The 19,107-nt window shown below is 43.4% G+C and overlaps 1 protein-coding gene across 3 annotated transcripts in view; it reads left to right on the top strand.

Annotated features, from left to right (window-relative positions):
* Positions 1-19,107, top strand: part of LOC147022483 (acid-sensing ion channel 1-like) — a 545,466-nt gene that overhangs the window by 57,739 nt on the left and 468,620 nt on the right. The window lies entirely within an intron of this gene.

Below are 19,107 nucleotides of genomic sequence, written 5' to 3'. Positions count from 1 at the left end.
CAAACCTTGCACATTTTAACAGAAATCTTGTGCATTTGTTAATTATGATGATTGTTTTAATGTGTTGTTGTGATTGCAGCATGATCATGATCATGATCATCATGAACGGTTGTTGTCATAGTCACAGTTCCAAGCAGTGATGAAATGTTTCCTGAAGTATGACCATCCTTGGTTCACCACTGCCCTTCCTTGTCCGAGTCTGGGTCTCACTATTGAATATCAACTCATCGATGGCTTCCTCGGGTGCGTCTGTGTCCACCGATTGGCACCTGACTTCGCATGAACACACATACCCCATGGACAGTGCAAACCATTCTTAAAGCATCGTCACCCCGATTGATACGTTGTCATTATAAACAGCCACGGCAGGTCATTGATAGGATTACAGATGATGCTGGTTGTACATCCTTGCACTCAGTTTCCAACCCAATGTTGGCAATAATTACCCATTCATGCCCACCTGGCAATGATGGCTCTTCATCCTGCCCAAGACGATTTATGTGAAGGAACGCTTGATAAGTGACTCTCTCCACCTTACTCCTCAGGATACCTTGGCAGGCGGTACGTGAATACGTTCTCCGGATTCTTGATAGAGCATAGCACATATTTGGTGTAGGCCTTCTTGGTTGCTTTACGCAGCAGTTTCGGCTGGAGGAGCATGGGAGGTGTTAATTTACATAATCCTGGCCACCTGGGTGTAGTCGATTAGGTGAGAGATGATTGGCTATTCCCTCCATTCCCAGATGAGAGATGTGGGTGGGTCTTTTTTATTTAGATATTGACTGCTTTTGACGTTTGCACGTGGTACATGCTTGGGAGCCTCACTGGTGTGCATTGCTGTCTGTGCTATCGCTGATGATTCGCCAATAAGCGATGAAACCGGTCCGGTAGCTGAGGAGGTGTATAGCGTTGGGATTGTCATGTGCGTACTTTGTGTGAACGTCTTTATAGCTGTGGAGGAACTCTGGGAAGGGTTTGAAACAGCATAGCACTTACTTTGTGCATCTTGGTTGCTTCATGCAGCAGCTTTGGCTGGAGGAGTGTGGGAGGTGTTAATTATTTATATACTCCAAGCCACCTGTGTTTATTTGATTATGTGAGAGCTGATTGGCTGTTCCCTCAATTCACATGTGAGAGATTTTGGTGGGTCATTAATGTGTGTATATATATATATATATATATATATATATATATATATATATATATATATATATATATATATATATATATATATATATATATATATATATATATATTGTTACAGTTGTGGTGTACATGGAAGAACTTAATAAGGAATGTAGCATTGTGTAGAGTTGCTTGGTCCGTGGATGTGTAGGAGGCATCTCGATATAACTAAGTAGGGAACCTGTGAGCTTAAGTGTTATGTGTCACCACACGAGGGGGTGGTGTCATCTTAATTCGTTAAGGTTAAAGAAAAGCTTCCCCAGTATGTAATCGCTCCTCTGTGATGTTTCCCTATGTTTTCCAAATGTTTTATGTTTCAAGATCAGCAATAAAGGTGGGGAACACATCCCTAAAACAAGCAAATGTGCCAAGCGGGCAGATAGCCCAACCTTCAAAGGGTGACAACAGGCGAAGTCAGTCTTCCAAGAGATGAATGATGGGCGTGACATCACAAGCTAGCCGAGCAGGCAGAAGCACGCATTCCCGGGTTTCGTGTGAGCAGGCCACGCGCCCGAGGCAGAGGATATATAGGGTGTCCCAAAAAAATATACAACTTTTAAAATGCTTCGTTTGATCCTAAAAAAGCAGTAATTTTGTCACTAATGCTTCATTTCTTATTGCCGAGACCCTGAAGTTTATTTTGATACCAAGCAAGTGTCAGAAAAATGCCAAGACTGACCGTACAACAACGGATGAAAATTGTTGAACTTTGGCACCAGACGAAAAGTGTCATACAGGTGCAACGTCTTTACTTGAGACATTTCGGTATCCACTTGCGCCGTGCACCAAACTTTCGGACAATAAAGTGCACCATCGCAAAGTTAACCAATGTGGAAACCATCTGTGACCTTCACAAGGGTCACAGTGGTCGGAAGAGGACAGGTCGTAGTGAAGAAAATGTGGAAATGGTGAGACAGGCGTTCAGAGTCCAAAAAAATTGATTCGACGACTTTCTGCGGAGACAAACATTCATAAGAGCAGCGTTCAGAGGATCCTTCGCCAAGACATTCATGCCTTTCCATACAAAATTCAAACGGAAATGGTGCTTACTGATCAACAGAAATGCAAATGACTCGATTTTGCAAATTGGTTCTCAGGAAAGTTGGAGGAAGATGCAGACTTCCTCAAAAAACTTCACATGATGGACGAATGCCATGCTCACTTGTCCGGGGAGGAAAACAAGCAAAACTTTCGGTACTGGGGAACTGAAAATCCTGGTAATGCATCAACTGAACTGGTTCCTCGATCTGTTCTCAAAATCACCATGTGGGTGGCGGTTGGTTGGTATGGGATAATTGGTCCATACTTCTTTGAAGATGACCAGGGACGCACTTGCACGGTAAACCAGAGGAACTATCGCGAAATGATTCAGGAATTCTATCTGCCTGAGCTACATACTCAGGCCCGTAGGAGAAACAACCTGATCCAGATGAGAACCCAGTGGTTCCAGCAGGATGGGGCACTGCCCCATACAGCCAGGGAAACGCGACGTTTTCTCAACCAACATTTTGAGGGCCGCTTTATCTCCCTCTACGAAGATGTTGAGTGGCCACCGTATTCCCCTGACCTTACTCCTGCAGACTTCTTGTGGGGGTATCTCAAGGACAGGATCTATGGAAACCCTAGGCCTCAGTCTCTTGATCAGCTGAAGGAAAACATCCACCGAGAAATCCAGAACATTCCTCAGGAAACGTTTCCCAAAGTAATGGAGAACATGACAACGCGTTTGCAGGCAGTGATCGGACAACATGGAGCCTACGTCGAACATGTGGTCGAAAAGAAAACGACGATTCTATACCAAAATTTAAATTTTGGTGGCAATTTTGACATTGGTACAATAAACTTCAACTTTTCAGCTTTCTATCCAGCCATATATCTTTTTAAAAAGTATACGTTATGACCATCCTCTTTGCAGATGAAAAGTTGTATATTTTTTGGGACACCCTGTATAGGCATGATCAAAGAGGAAGGCGGGAGCGCATTTTGAGAGGCATCAGACTCGGTAAGCTGACACATTTTGAGAGGCATCAGATGCAGTCGGTTGGCGCATTTTTGGAGAGCCGTGATCAAAGAGGAAGGGGGTTGTGGATTTTGGAGAGGCGAGAGCGGAGGGTGAGCGCACGCCGAGGAGGACGACACAACCCTTGTGTTCATGTTGAGGCGATTTGGCTCGTGTTGTGAAGGATGACGCTGGCCTTTGGCTCTTGGTTGGGTCGGTGAGTACGATCGGCACATGAAGCTGTTGCACTGGGTCTCTGAGCTTTGGTGTGGAGTGCCGCTCACGGATTGCCTGGCGTGCGTTTGTCCTGCTACGAGAGAAGCGCCGTTTTTCGCGCGTCTGCACGTGCGAATTAAAGCACCTCTATTCCAAGTTCCAAAAAGACCAGCTCTGGGCCAAGCAAAGTACAAGAATAAAAGGAGCGATTATATTTTCTTTTCTTTCCTTTTCCCTCTGTCTGTATTTGGGTCCATGTGAAGAGACACCTTGACTTTAGGATTTATTTATTTCACATTATTTTCATTACCTTTTGAATTATTGTCCTTTGTAGTATTTGTATATTTTCATTAAATGTGTTCATTTTAATAAACTGTATCCGTGTATTTGTAGTGGGGTTCGAGTATCAACCCCATTGCGCCCTGCCCCTCCAGCACGCATTATAATCTCCGAGGATCAACGTGTCTGCCTCCAATTAATAAGGAACCGCTCGACCGTCCGGGGGCTGGCGGCGTTAACTGCCCATCACCAAAAATTTGGTCGGGGGTTAACCTGGTCCGCCACCCCCATGGCAATATATATGTATACTAATAAAAGGCTGTGTGTGTGTGTGTGTGTGTCTCCTCCATAACTCCAAAACTATAAAACCTAGCAGCCTGAAAGTTTACATGCATACCAAGAAAACCCAAAGGAAGTGCATGAGTGAAAATTGGGTGTTTGGATTAATTAAAACACCCTTTCGAAGATGATTAATGGCCTTATTTGATTATATCCTTCATCAGGCGATCCTCGGCCACCTTGCTCTCTGGGTCTAAAGGTGTTTCCTCGGTAACCTTGCTGGGGTCTGAAGCCGCCATGTTTTTTTGGCCTGCTCAACCATGCTTTGATGGTCCGGTATTACCAAAGTGGTCTCTTGATTTAAAATGGTGCTTTACATTCTTCTTCTTCTATAACAGGTATTCAAATGGTACTCTTCGGAGGCCATCCATTTATTATGTATGCAACGGACAGTGTTCAAAGCCAAAATATCACATAAGGTTATGGAGCGGTGAGAAAACTCGAGCTTTAATTCAATTTGACTCTCACAGTTTAACCACAGCACGAGGGAGGGAATTCTCACACGGAACACACACAATATTCCATTCATGCATTATCTAGCCATTCTCAAGGCATAATGTGATTCATGAGTCAAGACACACTAAACTTGCCTATTCAGTTGTGGGAATATTCAAAACTGCACCGAAACACATGTGCGCATATCTGAGGGATCATTTTTAGGAATGAACATGATGTGTATTCATATTTAAACAGCAGACAGAATTAATCAACAACACACACAACAAACTTCCCTCTGCTCAAAGTCATGAGCCAGCCACCAAATCACAAACAGAAAAGTTCAAACACAGGCTGCTTTAACTCTCTGCCTGAAGATTCATTCTTTAGTTGTTGCAATATCATTTCTAACAAGACATTCATGTATGTTATCATACAGTAATCTTCAGTTCCTTATCGAGCTCACAATCGCTTCTAATTCAGATGTTCACCAAGATCGAATTCACACATCACCTCTCTATCTGGTCTTAAAACACTCTCAACGGCATCTGCCCTGCACTCCAAAGAGACTACACCACAATGCCAGGGCTCCGTCTTTCATTGCAAGCTTACATATACCCTGTTGTTTGCGTCCAAGGCAAATATGCAACGGCATGTGAGGAGTCTGTCGTCATCGGTTTTCCTCTGGAATTGGCATGTGCACTTTTCCTCATCCAGAGTCTTCACAGTGTACGGTGATGACGACCAATCTCCACTTTCTGTACTTATTTATTCCCATAAGCTTCATAGTTCACAATACACAACAGAACACGTTTTATTCCAGTGAAATCTACTGGACTCGCACACGCTCCATTCCAACACTCACTTAGTACTACATGCAGACCAATGCAAATCAGTGCCCGTACAAATCAGATATAAATACAAGAGATCCAGGTTGGAACACCCAACTTATGTCCTAACATTTGCAATCACATAGGATTCACAAATCCGTCCAAAGAGTTAACTCCTTAATACAAAACTATTGGATTTACGAATCCGTAACACCTACACACAATAACAATGCAACAGTTTCACAGCAAGTAAATTTCCAGTGAGCACAATGAACAAACAGAAATCCAAAGAGGTAACTCGACAAATATTCGTAACACTTCTTCATTCTCCCCCTTGGGGACTTGAACTTACAATAATCAACTCGAACCACATCCCTCATGCACAATCATCAACTCGAGTAATGTTCCTCTTTCTTAACGAGCAGGGACTTCAACCCTCCTCTTCGCACAGCAGAGACTTCAACTCTCCATTAGAGATCCCTGACCTCTATTTAAAACACTCGAATGCTCAGGGTAAACCCTGCAATCTTAAATGGCCTCCAACCACCTATTTTTAGGCCTTTCACTGAAGGTTCTCCTTTGTATACCTCTTCTATCAATGGAGTACCACGTTACTGGTTTGGCTGAGAGATGCAGCATCCGATCTGATGTAAGAGCAAACATCTTAGTTCGTGGCCACTTGCTTGCTGTTAAGCCAGACGAGGCTGTTCTCAGCCCTGCCGGGGTTTGTGGTTCCTGTTAGGGCACCAAAATTGTGGTGGAAAAGAACTCAATTTCCACAAGTTGGATCAGTATACAAACAGAGAATCTTTAATTTCGTACATGTGGAGGAAGAACATTGAATGATTCAGTGAAATATTCAAATGGACTTCACTGAAACAAAAGCCCGAAGCAATTACTCTTATACACTATTTGACATTCCAAAGAATGGGAGGGTGAGAAGCACTCGGAAAAATAACTCAAAACTGCAATAAGTGTCTACTTTGTGTGGGAGGAAGAGAATGACACAATCATGGCAAAAGTTGCAGTGTTAACAACCAGGTCACCCTGTTTCTATGCAGCGAGCAAGACTTTTTTCATAGTAAGATATTCCTTTTATCAATATGTAGGTCAAAAGACTCTTGGGAAAAGAGAAACATTACTGACAGCCAATTGGACTGTCGTACAAAAATTAAATTTATAAAGTTCCAACGACAATTATAATTGAGAATACATGAAAATAATTATTTTTCTTCCACACTTGGAATAGGTGGCAGTGATTTCTGAACACGAAAGTTTTATTTTTTATTTTTTCACTTTCCTCATTCATATTATCGAATGCCTGTTCATCATAGCTATGAATCGCTGGCTATTTTGTAATGCGTATAAAAGCCTGGAGACGTCAGCGTTCGTGGCTTTATTTCATTTACGTATTTGAATAACCGAGAGAATCTCTTAAATTAAGCATTATTAGAAAATGTAAGCTCCGGATTTAAAAATATCAGCAGTTCTGACTCCGCAAAAAAGTGTCGAGTTGTCCAATTCGGACATTGCACGGGCGTTTCTGGGTGCATAGTTGGATCGACGCTAATTGGTAATTGTTTGCCAAGCCAGGTGTTCAGATGGGGTGCTTGAGTGCTTAAGCCACTTACCGAGATGCACAGTACAGTTCATGTCCTGATCAGGATGTACAGTCCTCAGTTACTCCAAGGTAGAGGTACGTATACAACACACACGGACGTGGTACATATGGGTAGATCTGGATCTGTACGGACTCACCACGAGTTTGTGGACATGCCATGTCTGTTATGGATGCCGTGGTGGCAAAGTTTCATCCCGTATCTTATGGAGGTTCTATCAGGTTTTCCTTTGTCCTCGCGCCAGTTTCTAAGATATTTGGTTTTTGGATTTGCTTTACAAAGGTTAAATATTTCTCTTTGTGAGTTTCAAAGCAAAATATATTTGATAACACCCGATTTCCGAGCCATTTGCCATATTAGCGTATGTTCTAAATTTCCGAGCCAAGTTTTTTTCAAACCATCACACGCAGCTGTTTATGAAGAATAACGTTTGTGAACATCTCCCTGAAATGTCTCTGTAAATGTTATGATGTTTTTTGGTGAAAGCTACTCAAGGTTTCTGGGTTGTATACAGTACGAACTGGAGTCAGTAATCACATCGGCTCCAACCTGCAAATTCCCGAAAATTCAAATTCCCGATATTGGCCAAGTGTGTGTGTGTGCGTGTGTGGTGTGTTTGGTATGCGTGTGTGATCTCCACGTATGGTGGGTGGGTGTCTGGAGGTGAAACGGATACAGATCCTGCGTGTGCGTGCGTGCATGTGTGCGTGCACGCGCGCATGTGTATGTGTGTATACACGGATATGGGAGTTGCTGTTGTTGCCTGCAATCTCCACATGTTGGTTGGGTTCATCAGGAGGTGAAACAGAGAACTACCAGGTCTCACTGTGTATGTGTGTGTGTGTGTGTGTGTGTGTGTGTGTGTGTGTGTGTGTGTGTGTGTGTGTGTGTGTGTGTGTGTGTGTGTGTGTGTGTGTGTGTGTGTGTGTATATGTGTCTATTGTTCATTGGTATCTACATATGCAGGTTTCAGAATGTGGAATGGAGTCCTCCCAGTGCAGGCTCAAAACATCCACCTTCATTTCCGTAAGGGGGTCACGATTCATGGACCAAGGGTGAAGTTTTCTGTTCTCAAAATTTTGTGCCGAGGGCTCTCTTCTGGATCGTCGCCGAGCCACGGACAGCTTCCAACTGTAGTTCGTTTGTTATAATATTCCCAGGGATGGTTCTTAGCTCACCTGTAAAATATTTCCGGGGAGCTTATGGGATGGCACGTCGTCCGTCCATCCATCCACAAATCCTTGGAACTTCTTCTCAGAAACTACACATATGATTTTTAATGACGTTTGACCACAACCTTCATCAACCATGATGGCATTAAAAAAGGGGGTCTGAAGGAGTCTGCAGAGGGAGGTTACGGGAAAATGGTGGGGGGGGGGAGGAAGTGGGTTGCCTTCCCAAAGAGGAATTTGCTTTCTTCCCAAATGATGCACACAATTCCGATGAACCTTCATGACAACCTTCATCACCCATGACGTACCAAAGTTTCTTCATGGCATTGGAAAAAAATCTGCTCTAAGGGCATTTAAGGGGGGTTGCCCCCCAAAATATGTTTCCTTTCTTCTCCAAAACTACACATACAATTCCGATGAAACTTGACCACCATCTTCAACACCCTTGATGCACGAAAGTTTGTTCATGACATAAAAAAAATTGGGGTCTAGGTGGGCCTATGGGGAGAGGGGGGTTGCCCCCCAAAATATGTATTTGCTTTTCTGAAACCACACACAATTTCGATGAAACTTGACCACATCCTTAATCACCTGTGATGTACCAAGTTTGTTCATGGCATTAATAAAACAAAATCCATCGGTATTTACTTTCTTCTCCATTATATATTTTGTGGGTCATCCATGCCTCCCAGTGTTTGCCTGATTATCTTATCCAGCCACTACCAGGTGAGCGACCAGCTGTATTGCCCCAATGTTTAATATCTCTGTGAGGTTTTTCTTCATCATTCCTGTAGATCCAGCTATCAATGGCACAACGTTGGCATTGTTCAGCTTCCAGGATCTTCTCACTTCATTCTTGACGTCTTGGTGTTTGGTCATTTTGTTGATTTCTGCATTGTTTCGTCCAAAATCACTGCTATTAACACCTCAATAAGCAATGTCTTCTTCTATTTTTTTGTACATAAGTATGATATCTGGTCGCAATGCTTTGTTTTTGATATTCACACTCAATGGGATAATTAGGTCAAATGTGAGCGGTAGGCACTTCCATGTTTTCGGTGATTACTTTTGGTTCATGTTCCCACAAATTTTCTGGAACTGGGACATCAAACTTTTGCAGATGTGCCAGCAGATTGCATTATAAATGCTGTTGTTTGTGAGACTTTTTTGTAAAAATTAAGACTTGGGGTTTGTGTGCACAGCTGTTCTGACATGAGTTTGGCTTTGTGTGTGTGTGTTCGATCATTAAGCATCACATATCATTTTCTTTACTAACCCCACTTCCACCCCTCACCTTTCTCTGTTTTTTTGTACTCCTCTCTCTCTCTCTTTCTCTCTCTCACCCCTCCTCGTATCTCTCCCTCATGTGGTATAGCAACGTTTGGTGAGTCATAGCTCTCCCCACCTCCCCCTTCCCCACTCTTCCCCTGTTCCGAGCTTCCCCTCCTTCCTGCCTCCTGTTTCACCCCTCCCTCTCTTCTCTCTTCCTCTCTCAACCCCTCCTTAATACACCCTGTCAGCGAAGTGACAGGTTGTATTTGCTAACACACACACACACACACACACACACACACACACACACACACACACACACACACACACACACACACACACACACACACACACACACACACACACACACACACACACACACACATCAGGAATAACTTAATTTGTTTCGTGTCATTTCTTGTCACATATTCTTTCCATATATCGTGTGGGATTGTGAGATAGACAGGTAACTGTGATGGATGGGGACGTTGTTTGAAGGCTTGGAGTGGGGAGAGGATTGATGTCTTAGCGTTGAGAGGGTTTACGTGAGGACTTGGTTTTGTGAGGTGGACGTTGAGGACCTGGGGACTGTGAGAGGGGTGTGGGGGAGTTGAGGGCTTCTAATCATTGACTCTTACATCTCCGTAGATTGAGAATGTAATCATTGAATCTCACATCTCGGTGGATTGGGAATGTAATCGTTGAATCTCACATCTCGGTGGATTGGGAATGTAATCGTTGAATCTCACATCTCTGTATGTTGAGAATGTAATCATTGAATCTCACATCTCTGTCAATTGAGAATGTAATCATTGAATCTCACATCTCCGTAGATTGAGAATCTAATCATTGAATCTCACATCTCTGTATGTTGAGAATGTAATCATTGAATCTCACATCTCCATAGATTGAGAATTTAATCATTGAATCTCACATTTCTGTCAATTGAGAATGTAATCATTGAATCTCACATCTCCGTAGATTGAGAATCTAATCATTGAATCTCACATCTCCATAGATTGAGAAGCTAATCATTGAATCTCAGATATCTGTAGATTGAGAATATAATCATTGAATCTCACATCTCCTCAGATTGAGAATGAAATCATTGAATCTCACATCTCTGTAGATTGAGAATGTAATCATTGAATCTCACATCTCCGTAGATTGAGAATCTAATCATTGAATCTCACATCTCTGTATGTTGAGAATCTAATCATTGAATCTCACATCTCCATAGATTGAGAAGCTAATCATTGAATCTCACATCTCCGTAGATTGAGAATGTAATCATTGAATCTCACATCTCCGTAGATTGAGAATGTAATCATTGAATCTCACATCTCTGTAGATTGAGAATCTAATCATTGAATCTCACATCTCTGTATGTTGAGAATCTAATCATTGAATCTCACATCTCTGTATGTTGAGAATCTAATCATTGAATCTCACATCTCTGTATGTTGAGAATCTAATCATTGAATCTCACATCTCCATAGATTGAGAAGCTAATCATTGAATCTCAGATATCTGTAGATTGAGAATGTAATCATTGAATCTCACATCTCTGTAGATTGAGAATCTAATCATTGAATCTCACATCTCTGTATGTTGAGAATCTAATCATTGAATCTCACATCTCTGTATGTTGAGAATCTAATCATTGAATCTCACATCTCTGTATGTTGAGAATCTAATCATTGAATCTCACATCTCCATAGATTGAGAAACTAATCATTGAATCTCAGATATCTGTAGATTGAGAATATAATCATTGAATCTCACATCTCCTCAGATTGAGAATGAAATCATTGAATCTCACATCTCCGTAGATTAAGAATGTAATCATTGAATCTCAGATATCTGTAGATTGAGAATATAATAATTGAATCTCACATCTCCGTAGATTAAGAATGTAATCATTGAATCTCAGATATCTGTAGATTGAGAATATAATAATTGAATCTCACATCTCTGTAGATTAGGAATGTAATCATTGAATCTCACTTCTCACATCTCCATGGATTCACATTGATGAAACCAACACTACATTGATTGCGGGATGCTAACCACCACGGGAAGTGAGGGGAAGCCGCCATTTCGAGCGTTAATTATTTGTCGGAGCGCAAAAGGGTTTATGACAAAGAGTTGTGCACTGTGGTGTATCTGAAGTCATCAAAATGTCCAGGACAAGCAGCATGCCCCCGTTGTGAGAGCAAAAGTCGTTGTTGGTGTGGTTATTTGTGAGTGACAGATGACATGGCCACCTCCATCATGTTCAAAATATAAATGACATCGTGAGTCATACACAGTCATAGGTTCAGGTATGCAGGAGCTTTCCTTTGCATACCCGAACCTAGGACCTACACTGTACCATCGTAAAATCGCAATAAAATATCTGCAATTTAGACTTGGCATCTCTCTTTGTGACGTTTCAGCTTTCTCTGACATTGCTTTGCTGATGTAATACACACATCTGACAATTTACGATACCGCTTCATTGACATCATCATCTGTGACTTCTCTGAAGAATAACACAGCTAATTGCACATTCTTTCCCTTTTTTTTCCTACTGGTTGTAATCTTGAGCCTTTTGTCAAAAGACAATGGTCCTCAAGTGGTTGCCATGGAAATGTCCTCTTGGTGAAATGTGCAGTGTTTATTATTATTTTTCACCGATGCATTCCTGAGATCTCCCCATGTTCAAACCTTGAGGATATTTCGTTGATAATGTCATTTTCCTGTGCCAAAAACTTTTAAATCAGTTCTCTCTCGATGTAGGGGCCAGAAACCTCAAACATGTCGTCATTGCACGTCGCGTTGTTTTGTAGTTTTGACGTTGACAGACAGCCAGGCTCTGAGCTGACCACGACTGTGAGATGTCCCTTTGGAAAGGTCTCACTAATAAGGATCCCAGCCTGGTTCTTGCACAACAGGGGAGTGTAGTTGACGGCTCCGTGTGGACAGAAGGCGAGGTTCTTGTCGAGATGAGGCCTTCAAGTGACATTTAAACAACAATGCAAACGCCACAATTGACATGTTTTGGAGATTGCCGAGAAAACTTTTCATTATTTCAATACAAGCTACCTTCATTCACACCGAAATGTTCATCTTGATCGTTTGTTCCCCATCGTGGTAAAACAAACCAACAATTTGATGTTTTCAGTGATGCTAATTGCATCGACCGGTTAGCTACATGCTTTCAGCAAATGAGGGATTTGTCAGCTCTGTTTGTAGACATAATTTAAATATCGTGTGCGCATTGGAAGGGATGTGGAGGTGGGGTGGGAGGGGGCTGGGTGTGTACCTATCCTCGGTCAACATTACTTTAAGCTGGGTTTTGCTGACATTTACATCTGTGAAAGCTTCCCAGGTGTGTACAAGAGAAAGTCCTGTCATTCAGTCCAGGCAACTCTCACATTGTCACAATGTTACCCAGGAAAGATCAACCACTGGAAGGTCGGTCGGTCTCCAAAACACCAGGTCCTCACAATCGGCAACCACATTTCCTGGGCAGACCATATGTCAATGCCGGCATCCAAAGCCAGGTGCATGCTGAATGTCCTCCATTGTACTATCAAGCTGTTCCTTGGTAAATCTGAACTTCTCACAGCTACGGAGGAATCCTGCTCTCCCCTCCAACCTGGCATAACAGCGTCACAGCAGTCCCTCCTGGATGCTGTGGAGTCCAATGATTTCAACATCAGTGTCATCTCCCACAATGAATACGAAACACCAGACCGACTGCTCAGCTCTCATCACAGTCAGCTCGGTGGCTTCTGTTTTGTACTGCATATCCTCGTGGTCTTGTTCCCTCCGTTCTTTACTCAATCTTTCCTGAGCCCCTCCACATTTCAATAATTCCTAAAAGAAGATAGAAATAGTATGACTAAAGATGGAGAATGCCCTGAGGTGGTGGTGCACTGCCAAACATGAAGTCTTGTCAGGAAGAGTGGAATTGAACAGCCGAAGAAGGTTCCACAAGTGGCAGAAAGGAGGAACGAAGGAATGGAGCATGGAGGTGAGCAGTGAGCATGGATGTTGGGAATTTTATAATTGGTGGTGGGGTTGTTGTAAAACACATACAATTGGGATGCACTTTGGAGGGATGGCGAGATGATAGGGTCGAGGGAGTAAGACCTGAGGAAAGGCAGTAGAAAACAGAGACCACAAGCCTGACTGTGATGATAAATCAGCAGGCCATGCTGTTCTTCTTCTTTATGGGATGTGATGTCATGTTGAGAGTTTTTGATTCCACATTGTCCAAGTCGATTCTGTTCCAACCCTGAAGTTGTACAGTGTCATGTTTTGTCCTCAATAATGTGCATTCACTGAATAATGTGCATAAACATTGAGTCATTGCTGTAGTGTAAGGAAATGAAGGCCTGTTTGTGGCGCCGCTCTCTGCAGCTTACATTTGTATTTTATTGAGGATGTGTGAAGTCTTATTGAGCATCAGAGGCTCAAAATGAAGTTTCGATGCCGGCGTTGGATAATGGTGCGAGTCGTAACTGGTCGGCTTTGTCCGCCCTGTATAACGGTGCACACACTCCTGAAGGTGCCGTGACATGACCGTCGTGGAACTCTTCTCCCAGCATACCGACACTTGATGAACGTGTAACATTCCAATTACAAGGAACCACGGTAATCCCATCATGGACACAGCTCAGGTCGCAGGAAGAACAAGAACTGCACTCGGTGGAGCACATACCTCCACCAGGTGAACAGTTTACATTTTGTGTCCCACTGATGGGTTGGATCTTGATCCGGATCTTCACCAGAATCGAATCGATTCAGTCTTGTCACACACCCAACCTGTCTTCCAAATTCCATCCGAATCCATCATAACCGTTTTGAGACATCCTACTCACATACAGACAGACAGATAGACATGGGGTGAAAATTAACCTCCTCCCACCTTCGATGGCGTAGGTAAGGATGGAGTGCGGACCATGACGTGGAGCATTGCAGAAATACATACGGGTGTTGATAAAGCGCACATGGCTGGGCTGGAGCTGCTCAGATTCCCATCCCAGATACATCATTTGATATAATCTTACTCGACATCACGACTTCGTTCTTCCTTCGTGTCACGTGTGCTTTGTCCATGGTCTGTGCGTCCTTCACTGGGCCCATGTGACCTTGTCAGCCTCAATCGGGTTTCGTACCGTGTTTCCTTCCCTACCGTTATTACTCTTTGTTCGTTCCCTGGCTTGTACTTGTACCCCGCTGTCAGTGGGTTGCCTTTTCCCCCCCTTCTGCCACCATGCTCTTCCATGATCCTCAATTTCGATGAAAAACAAAGGAATATTTTACTGGCACGAAGCTGACAACCTTCGCCTTTTTCCTGATTATGGCTTCACTCACTCGTTACAGATAATTATGATACCTTAAGCATTGCAGGAGCTGTGTGTCAGCATACCGTGTTGCACCATCGGCTGAATGCTCTCAGACTGGGCAATGCTTTACGGTGTACGATCTTGAGGCACGTCCTAAGATGTGTGGTTGCAGATGTAATGTGACAACTTCGTACATGACACCAGCATCATTTGATGCCTGACGCCTGCTTTGGGCAATATGACTATTTTATTGATGATGTTTTGTTTGCCATTGCTTCCCGAGTGGAGAAACAAGAGGTAGCAATTAGAAATTCTACCTGTGTACCTGTCCCCAACAACTTCCCAAGTCTCCCAGCACTGTGGAGTCGTCAGTACCCATAAGCGAGTGCTAATGAATATGACAGCTGCCTTTGGGCTTCCTCTGGGAAAGTTTTGTTCCTTCTCGCGTCGCAGAATGGGGTTGAGGAATTTTCTGAAATTGGGAAAACTAGTTGACTTGGTTTTTGAACAGAAGGTCGAGACTAGTAGAATAGCTAAACGGCAGTAAACGGTCAGCCATAGGCAGTTTATGCACCCACGGCACGTCCTCTGATCGACACCGTAGTCCGGGGCCTGTTCATGCAGGTGGGACGACGTATGGTCGCAAGCTATGGTCACGCATGTGGAATGGCGAGGTCATCGAAGGAACTCTTTCCCAGGCACTGTTGAAGCTGCAGGATCGCCATTTCGCTCTGGTGCAGGAGCACTCACACTCACAGTCAGCAACTGTTGTTTCATTGAGGCACAATTGGACCTCACCAAAAATCTGATGAGCGTTTCATTTCGTTGAAGCATTGAACCTTGATTTTTACACCAAACTTCGTACGCAATTCCATTTTAGTATGTGCAAATCCATCTTCGTGTTCCGGATTGTAGGAGAAAAACTCCTGATGTCCTGGGGATTTTTTTTTCACTTCCTACCATTGCTACAGCTCCTGAGTTCGTGGAACTATTTGACATGTAGAATCAAACCGGGCAGAGATGTCGCTCGGGGTCCACCTGTGCCCCAGTCAAACTAAGGCGACGCTCTTTAAGAAGTTGCAGAAGATCCTGGATGTGGGTTTCCTTGAAAGGTCACGACTCATCTGCAATGTGCACCGTTATTCGGCCGTAACCAATGAGTGGTCCAGCAATTTCCATCTTGGGGTGTTACGCGCCTCTCCGTATGATAACGACGGTGCACACACTAAGGTGTTGGCCGTTACTGAGTAAAAATGGCATTTTGCTTCCTCTGTGATCATTGTGCCACATCAGCGAGCAACGTGAAACACAGCTGTCAGGATGTCTGTCATCGTTCTGGTTCTGTTGTGAAAACGTCTCGGATTGGATACTCCGATGATGAGCAAGAAGAACTCCCAAGTTATTGAATCAGTAATCGTCCGGCCTTTGCTGAAAGCAGGGATTACTCTCAGGACAATTGTCCACAGGATGGATTGGCAAAGTCCTGCGAGCTTGTGCTGGTAAAACGAGTCGAGAGTGATTGTTAAGAGCGGAATCTGCTGGAATGGATTTCCTGACGACTTGCTCTCTGTAACATACTCGGAAGGCTTCTTTTCCAGCTGCTGACATGAGATGGGGAATAAATGGCGGTTCATTTGCAGCACATCACAGCGGAAGATTGTCACATAAACATCCACATAATCAGAGGCATTTGGCAGGTTTTTCACTTTGACTCATACAATTGGCCTTCCTCTGTATGTGGTCACTTTGACTCATACAATTGGCCTTCCTCTGTATGTGGTCACTTTGACTCATACAATTGGCCTTCCTCTGTATGTGGTCACTTTGACTCATACAATTGGCCTTCCTCTGTATGTGGTCACTTTGACTCATACAATTGGCCTTCCTCTGTGTGTGGTCACTTTGACTCATACAATTGGCCTTCCTCTGTATGTGGTCACTTTGACTCGTACAATTGGCCTTCCTCTGTATGTGGTCACTTTGACTCATACAATTGGCCTTCCTCTGTATGTGGTCACTTTGACTCATACAATTGGCCTTCCTCTGTATGTGGTCACTTTGACTCATACAATTGGCCTTCCTCTGTGTGTGGTCACTTTGACTCATACAATTGGCCTTCCTCTGTATGTGGTCACTTTGACTCATACAATTGGCCTTCCTCTGTATGTGGTCACTTTGACTCATACAATTGGCCTTCCTCTGTGTGTGGTCACTTTGACTCATACAATTGGCCTTCCTCTGTATGTGGTCACTTTGACTCATACAATTGGCCTTCCTCTGTGTGTGGTCACTTTGACTCATACAATTGGCCTTCCTCTGTGTGTGGTCACTTTGACTCATACAATTGGCCTTCCTCTGTGTGTGGTCACTTTGACTCATACAATTGGCCTTCCTCTGTGTGTGGTCACTTTGACTCATACAATTGGCCTTCCTCTGTATGTGGTCACTTTGACTCATACAATTGGCCTTCCTCTGTGTGTGGTCACTTTGACTCATACAATTGGCCTTCCTCTGTATGTGGTCACTTTGACTCATAAAATTGGCCTTCCTCTGTATGTGGTCGGTGTGGCGGTGCCAAGTGTGCATGTGTGACATCATTTCCGTTTCACTGCACATCGGGGCCATTGTGTGACTTGATGGCACATTCTGGTGACAATGTCCAAATAGCCACATATTCATTCAAAATAAATATACTGAAGCATAAGGATTATTAGAGTTGAATGATTCTTTCCTCTGATATTCTCAAAATGTATGTTTTTAATAAACTCGGACGTCAGTCAGTGGAGCACATACCTCTGCTCGGCTGTCACCTATCCTCATACAATTGGCCTTCCTCTGTATGTGGTCACTTTGACTCATACAATTGGCCTTCCTCTGTATGTGGTCACTTTGACTCATACAATTGGCCTTCCTCTGTATGTGGTCACTTTGACTCATACAATTGGCCTTCCTCTGTATGTGGTCACTTTCACTCATACAATTGGCCTTCCTCTGTATGTGGTCACTTTGACTCATACAATTGGCCTTCCTCTGTATGTGGTCACTTTGACTCATACAATTGGCCTTCCTCTGTGTGTGGTCACTTTGACTCATACAATTGGCCTTCCTCTGTATGTGGTCACTTTGACTCATACAATTGGCCTTCCTCTGTGTGTGATCACTTTGACTCATACAATTGGCCTTCCTCTGTGTGTGGTCACTTTGACTCATACAATTGGCCTTCTTCTGTATGTGGTCACTTTGACTCGTACAATTGGCCTTCCTCTGTATGTGGTCACTTTGACTCATACAATTGGCCTTCCTCTGTGTGTGGTCACTTTGACTCATACAATTGGCCTTCCTCTGTGTGTGGTCACTTTGACTCATACAATTGGCCTTCCTCTGTATGTGGTCACTTTGACTCGTACAATTGGCCTTCCTCTGTATGTGGTCACTTTGACTCATACAATTGGCCTTCCTCTGTATGTGGTCACTTTGACTCGTACAATTGGCCTTCCTCTGTATGTGGTCACTTTGACTCATACAATTGGCCTTCCTCTGTATGTGGTCACTTTGACTCATACAATTGGCCTTCCTCTGTATGTGGTCACTTTGACTCATACAATTGGCCTTCCTCTGTATGTGGTCACTTTGACTCATACAATTGGCCTTCCTCTGTGTGTGGTCACTTTGACTCATACAATTGGCCTTCCTCTGTGTGTGGTCACTTTGACTCGTACAATTGGCCTTCCTCTGTATGTGGTCACTTTGACTCATACAATTGGCCTTCCTCTGTATGTGGTCACTTTGACTCATACAATTGGCCTTCCTCTGTATGTGGTCACTTTGACTCATACAATTGGCCTTCCTCTGTATGTGGTCACTTTGACTCATACAATTGGCCTTCCTCTGTGTGTGGTCACTTTGACTCGTACAATTGGCCTTCCTCTGTATGTGGTCACTTTGACTCATACAATTGACCTTCCTCTGTATGTGGTCACTTTGACTCATACAATTGGCCTTCCTCTGTGTGTGGTCACTTTGACTCATACAATTGGCCTTCCTCTGTATGTGGTCACTTTGACTCGTACAATTGGCCTTCCTCTGTATGTGGTCGGTGTGGCGTTGCCAAGTGTGCCTGTGTGACATCATTTCCGTTTCACTGCACATCGGGGCCATTGTGTGACTTGATGGCACATTCTGGTGACAATGTCCACATAGCCACATATTCATTCAAAATAAATATACTGAAGCATAAGGATTATTAGAGTTGAATGATTCTTTCCTCTGATATTCTCAAAATGTATGTTTTTAATAAACTCGGACGTCAGTCGGTGGAGCACATACCTCTGCTCGGCTGTCACCTACCCAACTCGTCCACCAAGTTTTGGTGGAATCCATTCATAACTTTTTCAGATATTGTGCTAGATATCGTTTTAGGCC

The sequence above is a fragment of the Eptatretus burgeri genome, chromosome 8 (genome assembly GCF_056783735.1).
Source record: "Eptatretus burgeri isolate ZD-2024b chromosome 8, Ebu_testis_v1, whole genome shotgun sequence".
Lineage (NCBI taxonomy): Eukaryota > Metazoa > Chordata > Myxini > Myxiniformes > Myxinidae > Eptatretus > Eptatretus burgeri.
Note: the sequence above shows the minus strand (reverse complement) of the source record. Positions and strands in the feature narration are given on the sequence as shown.